Source organism: Felis catus, chromosome A2 (assembly GCF_018350175.1).
Source record: "Felis catus isolate Fca126 chromosome A2, F.catus_Fca126_mat1.0, whole genome shotgun sequence".
NCBI lineage: Eukaryota > Metazoa > Chordata > Mammalia > Carnivora > Felidae > Felis > Felis catus.
Window position 1 is genome coordinate 129,203,041 of NC_058369.1, and position 16,851 is coordinate 129,219,891.

General features: G+C 39.6%; 1 long non-coding RNA gene across 4 annotated transcripts in view; it reads left to right on the forward strand.

Annotated features, from left to right (window-relative positions):
- Window positions 1-16,454, forward strand: part of LOC123383964 — a 454,947-nt gene extending 438,493 nt beyond the window's left edge. For all 4 annotated transcript variants that reach the window (XR_006594422.1, XR_006594423.1, XR_006594421.1 and 1 more), the window contains one exon: window positions 15,033-16,454. This is a non-coding gene — a long non-coding RNA (uncharacterized LOC123383964). The remainder of the gene's footprint in view (window positions 1-15,032) is intronic.
- Window positions 16,455-16,851: the final 397 nt, after the last annotated feature.

Consider the following 16,851-nt stretch of genomic DNA (forward strand, 5'->3'; position numbering starts at 1 on the left):
TCCCCAAACTCCACACCCAAAAAACAAATAACCCAGTGAAGAAATGGGCAGAAAACATGAATAGACACTTCTCTAAAGAAGACATCTGGATGGCCAACAGGCACATGAAAAGATGCTCAACGTCGCTCCTCATCAGGGAAATACAAATCAAAACCACACTCAGATATCACCTCATGCCAGTCAGAGTGGCCAAAATGAACAAATCAGGAGACTATAGATGCTGGAGAGGATGTGGAGAAATGGGAACCCTCTTGCACTGTTGGTGGGAATGCAAATTGGTGCAGCCACTCTGGAAAACAGTGTGGAGGTTCCTCAGAAAATTAAAAATAGACCTATCCTATGACCCAGCAATAGCACTGCTAGGAATTTACCCAGGGGATACAGGAGTACTGATGCATAGGGGCACTTGTACCCCAATGTTCATAGCAGCACTCTCAACAATAGCCAAATTATGGAAAGAGCCTAAATGTCCATCAACTGATGAATGGATAAAGAAATTGTGGTTTATATACACAATGGAATTCTACGTGGCAATGAGAAAAAATGAAATATGCCCTTTGTAGCAACGTGGATGGAACTGGAGAGTGTGATGCTAAGTGAAATAAGCCATACAGAGAAAGACAGATACCATATGGTTTCACTCTTATGTGGATCCTGAGAAACTTAACAGAAACCCATGGGGGAGGGGAAGGAAAAAAAAAGAGGTTAGAGTGGAAGAGAGCCAAAGCATAAGAGACTGTTAAAAACTGAGAACAAACTGAGGGTTGATGGGGGGTGGGAGGGAGGGGAGGGTGGGTGATGGGTATTGAGGAAGGCACCTTTTGGGATGAGCACTGGGTGTTGTATGGAAACAAATTTGGCAATAAATTTCATACATTGAAAAAAAAAAAAGTACAATCCCAATGCAGTAAGTGCTTTGAAGGAAAATAGTGCAGGCAAAGGGGCAGAAGGGGGTGCGGTGGCAAGGGGGAGGCCTCTCTGAAGAGGTGCATTTTAATTTGAAAGACAAAAGGGAAAAGAACTTCAGGATGAGGGATGAACAAATGTGAAGATCCTGGAGTGGAATGAACTTGTCATGTTCAAGCAGCAGCAGGGAGGTCAGTGTGACTGGAGTTAAAGAAAGTGGAGAAGCAAGGAATGTGGTAAGAGGTGAGGGGGGTTAGATGGAGTAGTGCATATTAATTTCCTCCTTCTCTATTGCCGAACAGGTCTTTAGTTTTCTCTTTTTTTTTCCTCTTTGTAGAGATCTGCTGTCTCCTTTTGACCAAGGCCATTGGTGTCTATTTACCTTATACACTGAGGTGAAAAATACTTCAGCCTGAAAGGAAAACATAAAGCACTAAAAACAAAAACAAAAACAAAGAAAAAAACACCCACCCTGAAGCTATAAACCAGATCTATGGAATGGTTACTACAGAGTGTTCACCAGAAAGCCAGCTAAGGAAGGAGTCTTTTAGATGAAGAAAGTCATTTGGGGTTTGTACTCCATTGCTAGATGTTTGGATGATGTACGATTATTCTGCTTCTGTACTTGGCACTCAAACATTTATGCTTAAAATTACTTTAACCTGTAAGACAGAAATAGCCTAATGCCCTTCAAAAGAAATTCTATTACCACAAATATGCATTTGCAAAGTGTGTTTTCCTTTCATATTCTCTATCAGATTAAGTGAGGTCTTTAAAAGGCAACTCTATCAAGAGCCTTATGAAATGTACATGGAGATGCTAAACCGTTAGGTGCCCTTTATGATTAGAAGGGCGGCGCAGCTGTATGCTGATCAGGGTAGTCTCCAAATGATGGTGCCTCCAAATACATCCCCTTTTCTAGGAGCGGGCTGAAATCAGCACAGTAGAAGCTTTTCAGTTTCTTATTTTGGAACACACACAGCAGTATCCATAAACATACCTCATTTTCATAACTGCATTACCTATAGAAGCATCATAAACATTTCTGGAAATGATATTTTTTCCTCAAATTTTTAAACTTAATGGAAATTTTAGAAGAGAATTGAAACTTCAAGTTGTATCCTTACTGAAACTGTCTCCCTTTAATGAAAAAGTACTCCATAAAGCTAATGTTTATCTATTACCATTTCCAGCTCCTTTCCCAATTCTTTAAAGCTTCGAAAGCTCTAAGATTGCTTTACAGTAGAAAAGACACCCAACCGGGAGTTTTGCTCTAATCCTGGCCCTGTCACATGGTTATCTTTATGTAATCTTGGGCAAGACACTGACTGCATCCTATAAAACTGAGAGATTTGCTCTGCCCTCCTCGAGGGTTGTTGTGAGTATATGAATGAATAAATGAATATTTTCCTCTTCTGAGCCTGAATGATTGGCTATGGCTCATTCTCCCCAGTGTCCTGCACCTGCTTGTCATTCTCCTTATGCTCAGCTGTTCATCCTCATGCCACTGCCCTAAACACTCTTGTTCACAGCATTCTTCAGGTCTGCTATCCCAAATTGCAACATTTTTTTTTTTTTTTTGCTGAATTCCTCACAGCAATTTGCACATTGTCTATCATGTAATAGTTGCTTTAAAAATGAATTGAATCCTGGGGTGCCTGGGTGGCTCAGTTGGTTAAGTGTCTGACTTCGGCTCAGGTCACGATCTCAGGTTTGCAGGCTCAAGACCCGTGTCGGGCTCTGTGCTGACAGCTCACAGCCTGGAGCCTGCTTCTGATTCTGTGCCTCCCTCTCTCTCTCTGCCCCGCATCCCCCTGCTTGCGCTCTGACTCTCTCTCTCTCACACACACATAGATAAGTGAGGATTAAAAAAAATTGGGGGGGGGGCATCTGGGTGGCTCAGTTGATTAAGTGTCCAACTTTGGCTCAGGTCATGATCTCACAGTTCGTGAATTCGAGCCCCATGTCAGGCTCTGTGCTGACAGCTCAGAGCCTGGAGCTTGCTTCAGATTCTGTGTCTCCCTCTCACTCGCTGCCCCTCCACCACTCATTCTCTGTTTCTCTCTCTCTCTCTGTCTCTCTGTCTCTCTCTCAAAAATGATAAAAAAGGGGCGCCTGGGTGGCGCAGTCGGTTAAGCGTCCGACTTCAGCCAGGTCACGATCTCGCGGTCCGTGAGTTCGAGCCCCGCGTCAGGCTCTGGGCTGATGGCTCAGAGCCTGGAGCCTGTTTCCGATTCTGTGTCTCCCTCTCTCTCTGCCCCTCCCCCGTTCATGCTCTGTCTCTCTCTGTCCCCCCAAAAATAAATAAACGTTGAAAAAAAAATTAAAAAAAATGATAAAAAAACTATTAATTTTTTTTTAAATGAATTAAATCCACATATATCAATGACTCAGTAATTCTACTTTACAATATAACATTTGCTAATTAGAATAAGATGATGTGCTGTTATAGATCTATCAGCTGAATCATGTTTCTCCCCATTCATCTAGCCGTTGCTGACAAATAGAACTTTCTTCAGTGATAGAAATGTTCTGTGTGCTCATACTGGAGCCTCTTGCCTCCTCTGGTCACTGAGAACCTAAAATGTGGCTGGTGTAACTGAGAAACTAAATTTTTACTTTTATTTCATTTTAATTAATTAGAATTTAAACAGCGACGTGGCTAGTGGTTTCTGTACTAGGCAGTGAAGATCTATACCAAAGTCACAAAAATACTCTCTAGGGGTGAGGGGAAGTTTTCATGGCCACTTGGATCCTTAAAACAGTTTAGACAGGGAAACCGCCTATTTATGTAAGTTGTGAAATTTGCTTCAGATTATACTCTATATCTATAGTCATCAATTTCCTTTATAAATAGTCTACACAGAGCAGACTAACACACTGATTATTGGTTTCAACTCCTTTCCCATTAGGGGTTAGCAAAGACAGTGTACCTGAGATGAGATGGCTTCCTATAGCTAAGGCTTCTGTTTTCAGGGGAGACCTTCTGAGCATCCTAATGATCACCAATTCTCAGACAGGACTTTAAAAATATTTTAGACGATTCTTAGACATAGCCACAAGCAAAGAGAAGATAAATGATTTTTCAGTGATGCCACAGGGTCAGTGTTCTTATAGGAACTGAGGAAGAAATATTTGAGCCTGATAGTCAAACAGTATTTTCAGGAGAATTCCATTTTTATCTTCTTCGGGAGAGACTAACACATGAAGAACATTTGGATGTAGGTCTCTGTGACTATATTCTTTCCCTCAAAAACACAGTCAGAATTTAAAAGCTGTGGTCTTTTTTTAGCCCGTGCTGCTTCAGATTGTCTCTTAAAAAGCCATAATGAAAAACAACAAGTAAACAAAGATGGAGCAAATACCCTGAGGTCCAGCAAGAAGAAACTCAAAAGATGATGAAACTTTGATTTGACAAGAGCCAACACAATAAATTCAGGATCAACTATATGAAGTGCGACCATATAATAGATTCTCCAAATCTGGATATTTTGATTGTGAGAAGGGGCACTTTTCATAATTACACTGGGAATATAGGCAGAAATTGGAATTGTTCTAAATAAACATAGATGTATGGTACCCTAACTTTTTGGAAAAAATGTGTTCTAGATCAACGTTAATAGTTTGACAGCAATGATTATGACAGCCCTGTTCTGTATGACATGCCCTGGCTCTTTTCAAAAACTTTTATTTTTAGCATTACCAGGAACCAGATTTTTTAAAAGTCAATGACAGTTTCAGAAGTCCTGCTATGCAGCTGCCTTCTAAGGAATGTCCTTCATAACGCTAAAGCTCTGTATCCACATTAGTGGTAGAGTCTTCTGATATTATAATACCTGAAACACATCCTAGGCAGGCCAGAGCCATGTGGCTCTGAGATCAATCAGATCAATGGTTGGCAAACTTTTCCTATAGAGGGCCATATAGTAAACATTTTACATTTGATAACTATATTACATTTGGTGGCATATCTTTTGCAGCTAATCAACTCTTGTTGTAGTATGAAAGCAGTTGTATGCAATACAAAAATGAATGGGTGTGGCTATGTTGCAGTAAAACTTTATTTATAAAAAGAGGTGGTGGGCCAATTGATCTAGATAGACCCTAGCATGAGAGACATAGAAGTCAGAACACATTAAGTTTTCCTGTATTTTATTGTCATAGGGCTCCTCCTCACACAGATACCCTTCTTTCCTTCCTTCCTTCCTTCCTTCCTTCCTTCCTTCCTTCCTTCCTTCCTTCCTCCTTTCTCCTTTCTTTCTTCTATCCTTCCCTTACTCCTTCTTCATTCATTAAAAATATATATATATGTATTAAAAACCAGCTCTGCACCAGCAATTGGGATTTCAAAGATAAGTAAGGTATGATTCTTCCAAATTTTCCTTTGGATAAACTGACAACATGTGGAGCAAACATATGTGATATGGTTTAGTGTTAGAGAAACTAGGGCTCAAGGTTATCAGATAATTTAAACAAAGACAGCACTGGACTTCATTCACCTGACGCAGCCCACTGCACCATCCTTCACTGCTGCACTCTGGCATATGTTTGGATGATCCAGAGAAACAGTAGACCAACAGCAGTCCATTTTTAGAAGCCCTGTTTATAACTTACATTGTGTAAATAGTAGCATTTCCTTAATCTCCCAGAGATTTTTTTTAAATAACTGTAACATAGCATTAATAATAAATGTGTTTTCTATATGGTATTATATTTTTATCAGAAAATGAAAATATGTAAAACAATATAATCTCAAAGTAATTAGCACCTCCAACATTTTTTATGCGATTGAATTAAATATTCTGCTATCTGATAAGTATATATTAATTAGTAGGAACATTTATGTAAAAGTGCTTTGTGTTTCTGTCATTATATAACTTTTATTCCTAAATATTTATCTTAGAGTTGCAGATTTTCCTTAGATACAATTCCTAAAAATAAAACAACTATATAGATGTAAAGTTGAGATTGATCTTAACAGAAATGATTTAATTTCTACTTTGCAGTAGAACCACACTTAGGTCACCAGATGCCTTCTGTGATTTACCTCATGTAACAAATGAAATGCATTTAATGGAAGCTTCAGCACATTAAGGCAGAGATAGAGTACCTCCAGTAGACTTCACTTCATTAAACTTAAATATGATTTCTTTTTTTTTTAATGTTTATTTTTGAGTGAGAGCATGTGTGTGAGCAGGGTAGGGGAAGAGAGAAAGAGGGACTGAGGATCAGAAGCAGGCTCAGCACTGACAGCAGGCTCTGCACTGTGGGGCTCAAACCCATGAATCATGAGATCATGACCTGAAATGAAGTTGGATGCTCAACTGACTGAGCCACCCTGGCACCCCACTTAAACATGATTTCTTAAAGAAATCAAGTATAACATCTAGAGGAAGTTTCTAAGATATCTTCAAGAAATGTTACGTCATAGTCCTGGCATTCATGGAAATACCTACTTTACAGGATAGAAAATATTTGTTCAACTTCCCCTTACTACAAAATTAATTAGGATATTATATAGAATAAAATGCCAGACTTTACATTAATGCCTTCTATAATGCTCATTCAATCCTCATTAAAACCATGTGAGTGAATGTGGGGAAATAAAACTTCCCTGAATTTCTCAGTGCTCTTATAAAATAGCCCCAGCCTCCTGAGATTTCTTTCCCCTTATAAGCAGAGGAGAATCATTCTTTTCTTATCCCTCACCTCTGGAGTGTCCAGTCACTCATATGGGACAGTGGACCTAACTCATCACATTGCTCTAGGGTAAGGACTAGGGAAAGAGTGGCCGATGCTCTTAGTATTTACCGTGAAGTAAAAACAAAAACAAGCAAAACTCCTAGAGTACCTTTTGTATACATTTAAGATAGATTAATAAAGCTGAATATGAAAAACTCAACAGCAAGATAAATCCTCTATACAGATGAAAAGAAAGACATTTAATAGCATATAAGGAACTCTGAAATCCTTCCTGCCTTAATCTATTTGGGCTGCTATACAAAAATAGCAGAAGCTGGGTGGTTTATAAACAACAAAAAAAATTATTTTCCACAGTTCTGGAAGCTGGAAGTCCAAGATCAAAGCCCTGGCAGATTTGGTATCTGGTGAGAACCTACTTCCTCACTGATGGCTGTCTTCTCACTGTAACCTCACAGAGTGGAAGGGGCAAGGGAACTTTCTCTGATGGCTTTTATAAGGGCATTAATCCCACTCATGAAAACTCCACCCTCATTATCGAATTACATCCCAATAACCCCATATTCTAATACCATCACTTTGGGGGTTAGGTTTCAACATATGAGTGGAGGGTAGGGAGCTACAAACATGTAGACAGTAGCACCTCCTGTTACTGGGATTGCAGTTTGCTTGTTCCTGGCTGTTGAAGTGGTGGGAGAATTCCTGGAACAGCTTCATCTTGAGCCCCATCCCCAATGGCCATCTCCCCTGCCTTCTCCTCCAGCACTTTTAGGCCCTTTCAGCGGTTCTTAGGTCTCAGGCTCACCTGCATCTGTGTCCTTCCTGCATTACTCATGGGCTCTTGCCCTTGGTGTGGGTGAAACAGCCCTGCTATGGGTCTCTCCTCTCTCTGTATTACTGCACTTTCTTCCCTGTTACAGATGATGATCAGTCATTCATTATTCTTCATTCCACACATGCCTTTGCTAGTTTGTTTGATTTTTTTTCTGTTTGCTTTCTTGCTTCACTTTTGTTTCCTTTCCTTTCCTTTTTTTTTTTTAAGAGCCTCTCCTGACTTTCACTTTATGATGTGGGTTTTCAACACCTTATCTATAATTCTGAAATCCAAAATGTCCTAGAAACTGATATTTCTTTGTTGATTGGTTGGTTGGTTAGTTTTTACTTATTGTCCAGCAAAACTCTCCTGGCCTGAACTTGTTTAGGGGCAAAATGGGGCCCAAACTGATGCGAGGCTATTTGGAGACTTGATTTATCCACTCTGGTGTGTATATTTGTATAGTTCATGACAGCTCATTTTGCATTTTAGAGTTCTGCCTCTATTTCCCTGGAGTTGGGAAGTGGATTCTAAAACCTATCCTATGAACTCTGTATTACCATTCTAAAATCTGAAAAATATTCTTGATTTCCAAAACACACCTGGCCTGAGAGGTTCAGAGATAGAACTGGGCAATGTACTTTCTGAGCCAACACCCCTTCTAAGGTGATCAGCCATGTCTCAAAACTGTTTTCTCTCTGTGTTATGCCTACTCAACTGAGCATGAATTGCTATTAGACCTTTCTTACCCCTTATGTTCAAATTAACAAATTCAATTGTCTGCTTATCTGAGGAGAGTTTTGGAGTGAAGACATAGATCTAAACATGAAAGTGTCTGTCCATTTAGAGGCAGAGAAACATAGTACTTTCTGAAGGGAGGGAATAGATGTTGGGGTTAAATTCTAGCTGGTAATGCTGATGGCCGCAGACTAGGGACCTGATGACTTGGTGGTGGTTATTGTGCATTAGAAGGGCTTTGAGGAGGCTAGACTCAAGGATTCCATGGAGAGGAGGGTTTTAGCAGATCACTCAGAACTGGAGAGGAGATTAGAACTTTGTTTTCAGTTTATTCAGTGGTAGGGGGCCCACGAGGCTGGGACTCTGGGGACAGGAGTTGAAAAGAGAAACAGAGACTACTTCATCAGAGCAAGATCCTTGGGAACCCAGGTTTCCTACAATAGAAATTTGAGAGAGGTTACTTTGGCAACCCCACCCAAAGAGTGGAGATTTGGGGGTTAGTTCACAACAAGCAGAAGCCTGAGAAAGATGGGGTAATCGGAGCTGGGGTCTCTGCCCTTTTACATTGATATGAGACCTGTTGGAACCTCAGTCCTCCATTCTAGGAAAATCCAGTACTGTCCCTGAAAATCTTCTTAAGTTTTTAGATGTTAGGACAGGCTTAGTCCAGTCATAAACTGGGGAGGAAATGCTGCATCTAAATGCATTCAAATATAATTAAAAAAAAAAAAAAAAACAAAACCTACAATGCCAAGTTGAAGGATGAACCACCACTTTGTGAGCCTGCCTAAGGGATTGTTGGTGTGTAATTGCTTTGTTCTTTCATGTGCACTATGGATGGTAGGAGATGTTGATCTTCTTGTCCCTCCATGCTTTCCTTTCTTTCATTGACTCATGTTTGTTTCCTTAGATACATACCTCTTCCTCCTTCTCAGTGCCCCATCCTTACCCCTTTGTTCCGTCCCCAGTACCACCACCCTCAACATTCCACTCTCCTGTCTTACAGGCTGCTCTCAGCTCCACATGTCTCTCTGTCCCTCTGGATGTTTGCACACTCTCACTCTGGCAATAGAGAAGACATTAACCTTATTTAAAGGTTTATTTATTGAAAAATAATACTATATCGTTCTGGTTGCAGTTTCACATAAAACTGCATAGAAAACTTTGTTTTCCTCAAAATATCTTGTCCTTCTCTTACCCCTCCACCTCCATTAAATATAATCTTTGAATCTGAGGATGGTTCTTGAGTGTGTATATTTTTTCTACTGGTCACTTATTCTTAATTTCTAGAAATAACTGTTTTCTCTTATTTAATGTTTAATTCATACTAATTTTTTTAAGAGAAGCCACTGCCCTGTTCTAAAGAGTTAATTGTAATTCACAATTAATGGTCTTTTTTAAAAAAACATAATAAAGAGCATAATTGAAATGTGTCTCTTTGGGAAAGCATAGACATTAATTCTTTCCAACCATGAATTTCCCTAAAGCAAAATTCTAGCATGGTCAAATTTACTTTCCCATACTTGTTCAGTAATCTAGAGAATTTCACTCAAAGAATGAGCAAATATTGACTTCCCACCTTGGGAGGTAATTAGAAAAAGAGGGAAACTGGGAGTTGGGAGAAGAAAATGGGGATTGAGCATATGGCTAAGCAGGAGTAGAGGATTTTGCAGTAGTTGCCACAGAGAGCAAGGAGGCTGAGAGAAAATACTTTGTGTCTCTATGTAATGGGAGGAGCAGAAGCCTTGAGTCTTGCAAGAGGAACTGGTGGAGCTGGGTCTGAGAATTCTGCTGCATTCTGAGATCCTCTGGTGAGCAACGTGTGTTCAGGGCTTTGAAATATACACCATTCACTGCTAGAACAGATGTGTTGAGTAAGGTAACACAAGTATGCTGGCTGAAGCACGCAAGTTCTCCAGCAGCCATGCAGTAGGCTTGGACGTGGGAGACAGAAGTTAGTAACTTGGATTCATAAAATGAGAAAGAGACTGATCTCTTGAAAAAGAGACGGGGGCAGGGGAGTTGTTGTAGAAGAAAATGTCTCTCACGATGCATGGTTTTTACAACAAAGCAAAATTGATTTCAGACATTTCTTTGATAACAAATAAAAGCAAGACCCTAAGCAAAGGATAGTATGAAAATTACATGTCAGGACCAGTTATTATTTAAATTATGTAAAAATTACTGCTTTGTGAGGAGGTCTTTATTGTCTTAGCTTTAGCAAATGTTTGTAATATTTTAAGATTACCTTTCATGACCTTAGTTATTCTGACATTTTATTTATGCCATTAAGGTTTTTAGTTCTTCAACTTAAAATTATCTTTTTATGGGGAATTTCAGGACGTAGGCTTCACAGTTTTTGTTGGTTGGGCAAGGAGGATTGGACATTTGATCGAAGGAATTCGGGAGGCCCTTATCAGTATAGGATTCCTGAGAAGCAGTTACCTAAGTTTTGTTTAAATGCTTCAAGTTATGGAAAATTTGCCATCATACAGACAGCTCATTACTTGTGGGCATTTGTTTAGACTTTTTTCTTACAATGGTCTGAAGTGTTCTTGGCTATTTCTTCTGCTCTCCACTGTAACAAGATAAAATCTATGTCCTTTCCTAAGAGGTGACGACAAGTTTTACATGTGTGGTCCAAGTTCCTTCCCTTAATAGCAAGTCCCCTATACATTCCTTCACAACATGTCATTCATAATAATCAAATATGACACTTCCGCTACTGTAACTCCATTTTATCTGACATAGTTGGGCAGTTTCCTTCACTGCCGTGTGCTTATTCTCTGATCCTTCTTCCTTTCCTTTCCTTGACTCTTGTTCTTACCATTCATCTTCCCAGCCCTTCTTTCCACAGCTAGAACTCCCACCTTTGCCCCAGAGACTCCTTGCCCCTGGAAACAAACACACAAAAGCCTGGGCATGGGCCTGACGGGTGGCTCCTCACTCCTGGGGATAAATAGGAGTCAGACCTAGGTCAGGCCACCTTCTGGGTCAGAGAGAGAAATTAAAACTATTGTGACTCAGAGCTGCTAGTCCTAGCAAAGGGGCATCCCAGAGGCAGTGCCTCTAAAAGGTCCCTTGAGGAAGCCGAGCAGGGCCGGAAGAGGATGGGATCCCACTGGCCCAGCCACATGTGAGCCTGCCGCTCGAGGCCCCTGGGAAACTGGCACCGAGATCAGAGGAGCCCAAGGCAGCTGGAGGGCTGTTTGATTATGTTTATATTTCATATTTGAAATGGTTTAAGAATGCAGATTCTCTGATTTTCACCAAAACAAATTATGACACTTTAATAAGGTGCTGGTAATATTGGTAGATCAGTCTTAGGGGAAATCATGCCAAAATCTTCTAAGGAGAGCTACTTCCTTTCCTAGCCACCCTGCCCTTAGCGTCTTCCTGGCTATAGGTTTCACTCATTCATCAGTTTTTTGTTTGTTTTTGTTTGTTTGTTTGTTTGTTTTACTTTTTTCCTAGAGGACAGGTCTTAGCTCTGTTTCTGGGATACTTTGCTTTAATGCATAGTAAGTTTATGTAACTGATTTTGGCATTCACTTGATAAAAACAGCTGTTAGGTATTCATTCAACAAAGTCTGTGGTTAATTGCTAGGGATTTAGCAACGAATGAGACAGAGCGTCAAGATGGAATGGTAAGCCTGTGGGCTCCAGAGCCAGGCTGACTGTGCTTAACCCAGTTTAATTCCTACATGTAAACCACTTAGAGTAGCACTTAGCAGCCACTAAATATTTAATAACTGGCATATGTTAGTATCTTAAATGTATCCTGCTCCCAAATGCCTTGTAGTTTAGTAGACAGAACAAGAATTCCAATTGACGGTGATAAACTGATTGGAAACTTTGTTTAAGGTCACTTGATCGACTAAGGATCTTACAACTTCATTGTTTTTTGGCCATTTAAAAAAAATTTTCTCCATTTAGTTCATAAGGATATCTCAAGATTGGCCAATGACCTTCAAATACCATTGCTTAGTACATTATGATTACCAACACTGTGTGTAGAACATAAAGCAGGGTGGAACTTTTGAAAAGGTGTATATTGTTGTCAAAAGCCTAGCTGTTAATTAGGTTTCTGTGAAAAGTTGGGTAATGTCTTACTCAGCTTAAGCTGCTATAAGGAACCACCACAGACTGGGTGGTTTAAACAATACACATTTATCTCTCACAATTCTGGAGGCTGGGAAATCCAAGATCAAGGTTCTGACAGATTTGATTCCTGGTCAGGGCCTACTTCCTGTCTTGTAGACAGTTTCCTTCTCACTGTGTTTATATGTGGAGAGACAGAGAGATCTGTCTTCCCCTTTGTCTAGGGCACTAATTCCATTCTGAGGGCCCCACACTCATGACCGAATCTAAATCCAGTTACCCACCAAATGTCCTATTTCTAAACACCATCGCATTGGGAGTTAGGGCTACAGCATATGAATTGGCAGGGGTCAGGGGCACACATAGCCAGCCCATAACAGTCACAAAATTTACCAATAGTTCAAACTCTTGATCTGTAATGAAGATCAACAGTACCAATACTATTTCATATGATTATTGTGTTTGCAGTGGGATGCTCTATATAAAAACCCAGTGCTCAGCATCTCAGAGGTCCTTCTGTCCAGGAGGTAATAACCTATGTGCATAATGAATTTTCAAGAATAAATACTGGAGGTAGAAACATCCACCTTACACTGTATTAATTTGAATACATGAATAAAATTTAACCTCCTTCCTGGTATTATTTTTCCATATGATTTTTGCAAATGTACCAAAAAGAAAATGATTGTAATAGCCTAAGAGGAAAACTAGGTACCTATATTTTGAGAGTATAGTCCTATTTAGTAGATGGCATCTGAGAATCATTTCAGTCTTTGTTATCATTCAAACCTTGTCAGACAAAATTTTAATTGCTCTTAAACATTGCTGTTCATTGGTGTTTTATTTTTCTAGTTCCAATAAAAGGATCCTTTGCTTTGTGAATCTTAGACATTTTTTTTAAAACATTGAAGCAGACACCCTGTGACTGTTGAGAGCCAAGAAAATATTCTCAAAAATACTTGGCCTGGCTCAGTGGCTTCTATGTGTGATCCAAACGTTCCCACCAACAGTTACCATAGTCCCTCAGAAGCTGCAGGCCAGTGGGAGCTCTCAGTTTGGGAAGAGAGTGTTTGTGAGTGGCAGGCAGCCTGTGGGCATGTAGGTGGGATGTTATGGGGCTGACATATGTGAAGCTCTTCCACTTTTACTGCAAAACTTCTGGAGAACAGGAATGTACCGGAAACAGTCTGTTAGGAGAGACTGAATAACATTCAGATGCACAGTATGCCTCTGGCAAACACTTGTTTGATCTTTGTTGAAATATTAGCCTGTGGAAGTAACATGTCTGCATTACCATTTTTGCCTTTCATTTTTTTTAATTTTTGTTTTTAAGTTTATTTATTTATTTTGAGAGAGACAGCATGAGTTGGGGGGGGGGGGCGGTGGCAGAGAGAGGGAGAAAGAGAGAGTCCCAAGCCGCCCTCACACTGCCAGTGCAGAGCCTGATACAGGGCTTGAATCCACAAAGCCATGAGATAATGACCTGAGCCAAAACCAAGAGTCAGATGCTTAACTGACTGAGTCACCCAGGTGCCCCCAATTTTGGCCTTTTAATACCCACCAAGAAAATCTGTAGTTTATTTGGAAGCAAACTGACGTGTGAGAGAAGGCCAGTTCAGTCGTAACTTTCTCACTTCCAAGTTGTATTGATTTGTTACTTAGTCTCTGCCACCCAGTTTTCGTGTACGTTAAATCCCCATCTCAGAGGGCTTTTGTGAAGATAGAAAGGGAGAGGGTAACTGGATACCTAAGACACTGCAAGTGCTCCAGAAAACAATGCCTTATGGTTATTACTGTTTTGTTCAGTTTGAGTTTAGTCTTTTTTTTTAAGTAATGTTTTCTTATAAATGAGAGAACGTTGGCTGCAGGTAGTAGAAAACCTAACTAAATATTTTAAATAACAATTTATTATCTTAATAATAAGAAATCTGGAGGCATTTAATCTAGAGGTCAGTTAATTCAGTAATGCAACAAATTTTATCAAGGATTTGCTTTTCTTTCCATTTTACACTCTGATCAGTAGCATGTTAAATTTGGTGCATGTCGTTTTAAGATGACACCAGCTAGAATTCCACCAGGTGTAGTTTATGAATCTCTCTCTCTCTCTTTCTGCCTCACTTTCTCTCTCTCTCTCTTTTTCTCTCACTATACCAGGGAGGAAAACCTATCTCAGAAAGCCCCAAAGAAGACTTCCCCTTATGTTTCACTGGTTAGGATGTGTCATGTGCTCATGCCCAGACCAGTCATCAGAAAGGGGACAAGAATAGGATGTGGCCATAATCAACATTTTCTTCTGTGTCTGGGGGAAGGCCTGCAGTACACTTAGGTCTACAGGTACCTAAACTTAGGTTGTGCAAGTTTTGTTAGCAAAGAAGGAAGTCAATTGCTTTTGTGTAGACAGTACATGGCAATTGAAGAAGCAACCAAGAGTCTACTCAAGCTTTGATTTACATTTCAGTATTGTTCAAAATAAAATAACAAGTACAAAAGAGACAAGCTTTTTCAGAAAGCAACTGAAAGGTTTACAGAGCAAAGTTTAAACAATGGAGATGGCTAAAGCCATCCTCAGCTGTGAGAGAAATGTGTTGGGTTTACATACTGGTAACAGTTATGGTGGCCATAAGTTGGAGATTGGAATAACTTTTTGAAACCGGTGGTTATTCTCTCCCATAGGATAAAAAAAATGGACACGTTCTCTTCTGATTGGGATAAATATAATTACGTAGAATCCATGTTTGCTGACCTAAAAATGTTGTGTATGTTTCTATTCTAGGTTTTTCAGCTCCTGCTCCATGAAAGGAAAGCTGGGAGGTCAGGATAAGGAGACTGTCTTGTCTCCACCCCATTCCCAAATGCCCACATGAGCGAGAGACACAGGAGAACCAGAATTGTCTATAAGATGAAAATGTAGCTATTGGGACTCAAACTTCAAGGAAAGCCCAAGAACTGGGGAAAGATCCAATGCCAAATGTTTGACAGATAAGTACCTTATAAATAACCCTTTAATATTAAAAATACAATATTTTTAATACAGCCCAGAAGATAATGAAACAATCTCTCCCCTTTAAAATTAAAGGGGAGGGGCGCCTGGGTGGCTGAGTCAGATGAGCATCTGACTTCAGCTGAGGTCATGATCTCACAGTTGGTGAGTTCAAGCCCCACGTCAGGCTCTGTGCTGTATTAATGTAGAGCCTGCTTGGAAGTCTCTCTCCCTCTCTCTCTGTCCCTTCCCGACTTGCTCTCAATAAATAAACAAACAAACAAACTTTTAAAATATATAAAAAAGGGGAACACTTACTATTTAAAGGGAAAATCATTTATTTTATTCCAATAAAATCCATGGAATCTGTTAGCATTCTGAGTGCAGAAGAGAGGTATGGATTGAATTTAAGTGTTGTCGTCAATACGTAAAGTGTTGCTTTGTAGAGGATAATGACTGGTTCTTTTTATTCTGCACTTAAGTCATGGATGAAACCTGAGTTTACATTAAGGTGTGAGGGTGTGACAGAAGATACAGAAAAGAATTTCTCGAGCATTTGTGCTATTGCAAATCAGAGTAAGGTATTATTGGAGGCTATGTCCTATTCCTTTGCCAGTTTACATCAAAGAATAATTTCTTATCCGCTATGGTTTAAGTATGATTCAAGAAGGTTGGGTCAGATTATATTTCAAGCTTCTTAATAGTTCTTTAAAATAATTCTTAGCCGTGTTAAGGCTTCTTGGGGAAATGTTGATGTTTAGGCTTTCCTCCATGAAAAACACTGACAAACAATATCCAGAAATGGTTAGGCTTCTTGCATTAAAACACACTTGTAAAAGCATATGTTTTCCATACACTTTTATTTATCTTTCTCATCCATTAGGCTACTGTCAACAGAGGTACTAGCATATCAGTGTGTGTGTGTGTGTGTGTGTGTGTGTGTGTGTATAATTTTCTTTTGGATGTAAGATAATGAGGTGCTGTGTGAAGAGGGTTGTCAGTGGAAAAAATCAATGATAGTTTATGTTTGGTAATACATAAGAGGATGTTGAACATACTGCTGATGACCTTGGAAATTGCTTTGTTCTTAGGTTATATATGTTAGTTTTATTTAGTAATGATATTCTTAAAATATGAAAATGGAAACTGACAAATAAGAATGGAATTGGGGTGCCTGGGTGGCTCAGTTGGTTGAGCGTCCGACTTCAGCTCAGGTCATGATCTCATGGTTCCTGGGTTCAGGCCTGGCATCAGGCTCTGTGCTGACAGCTCAGAGCCTGGAGCCTGATTCGGATTCTATGTTCCCCTTTTTCTCTGCTCCTCTGCCGCTTGTGTTCTGTCTCTCTCTGCCTCTCAAAAATAAAGAAAACTAGTAAAAATTTTTTTAAAAGAATGGAATGTAATTCAGCTAATCTAGTTCATGTCAGAATTTAGATTCAAAACATTTTTAAAGGGATGGAGAAAATAAACATTCAGACGGATATACTTCTAACCCTTCATCTAATATTCCATTACCAGAACCCAGAAAAAAATTATTTATAGGAAGCTATCATCTTCCCCTTACATGGTTTCAAACATATTTTTCTTTTTTAGTTTCACGGACAAAAGGTGG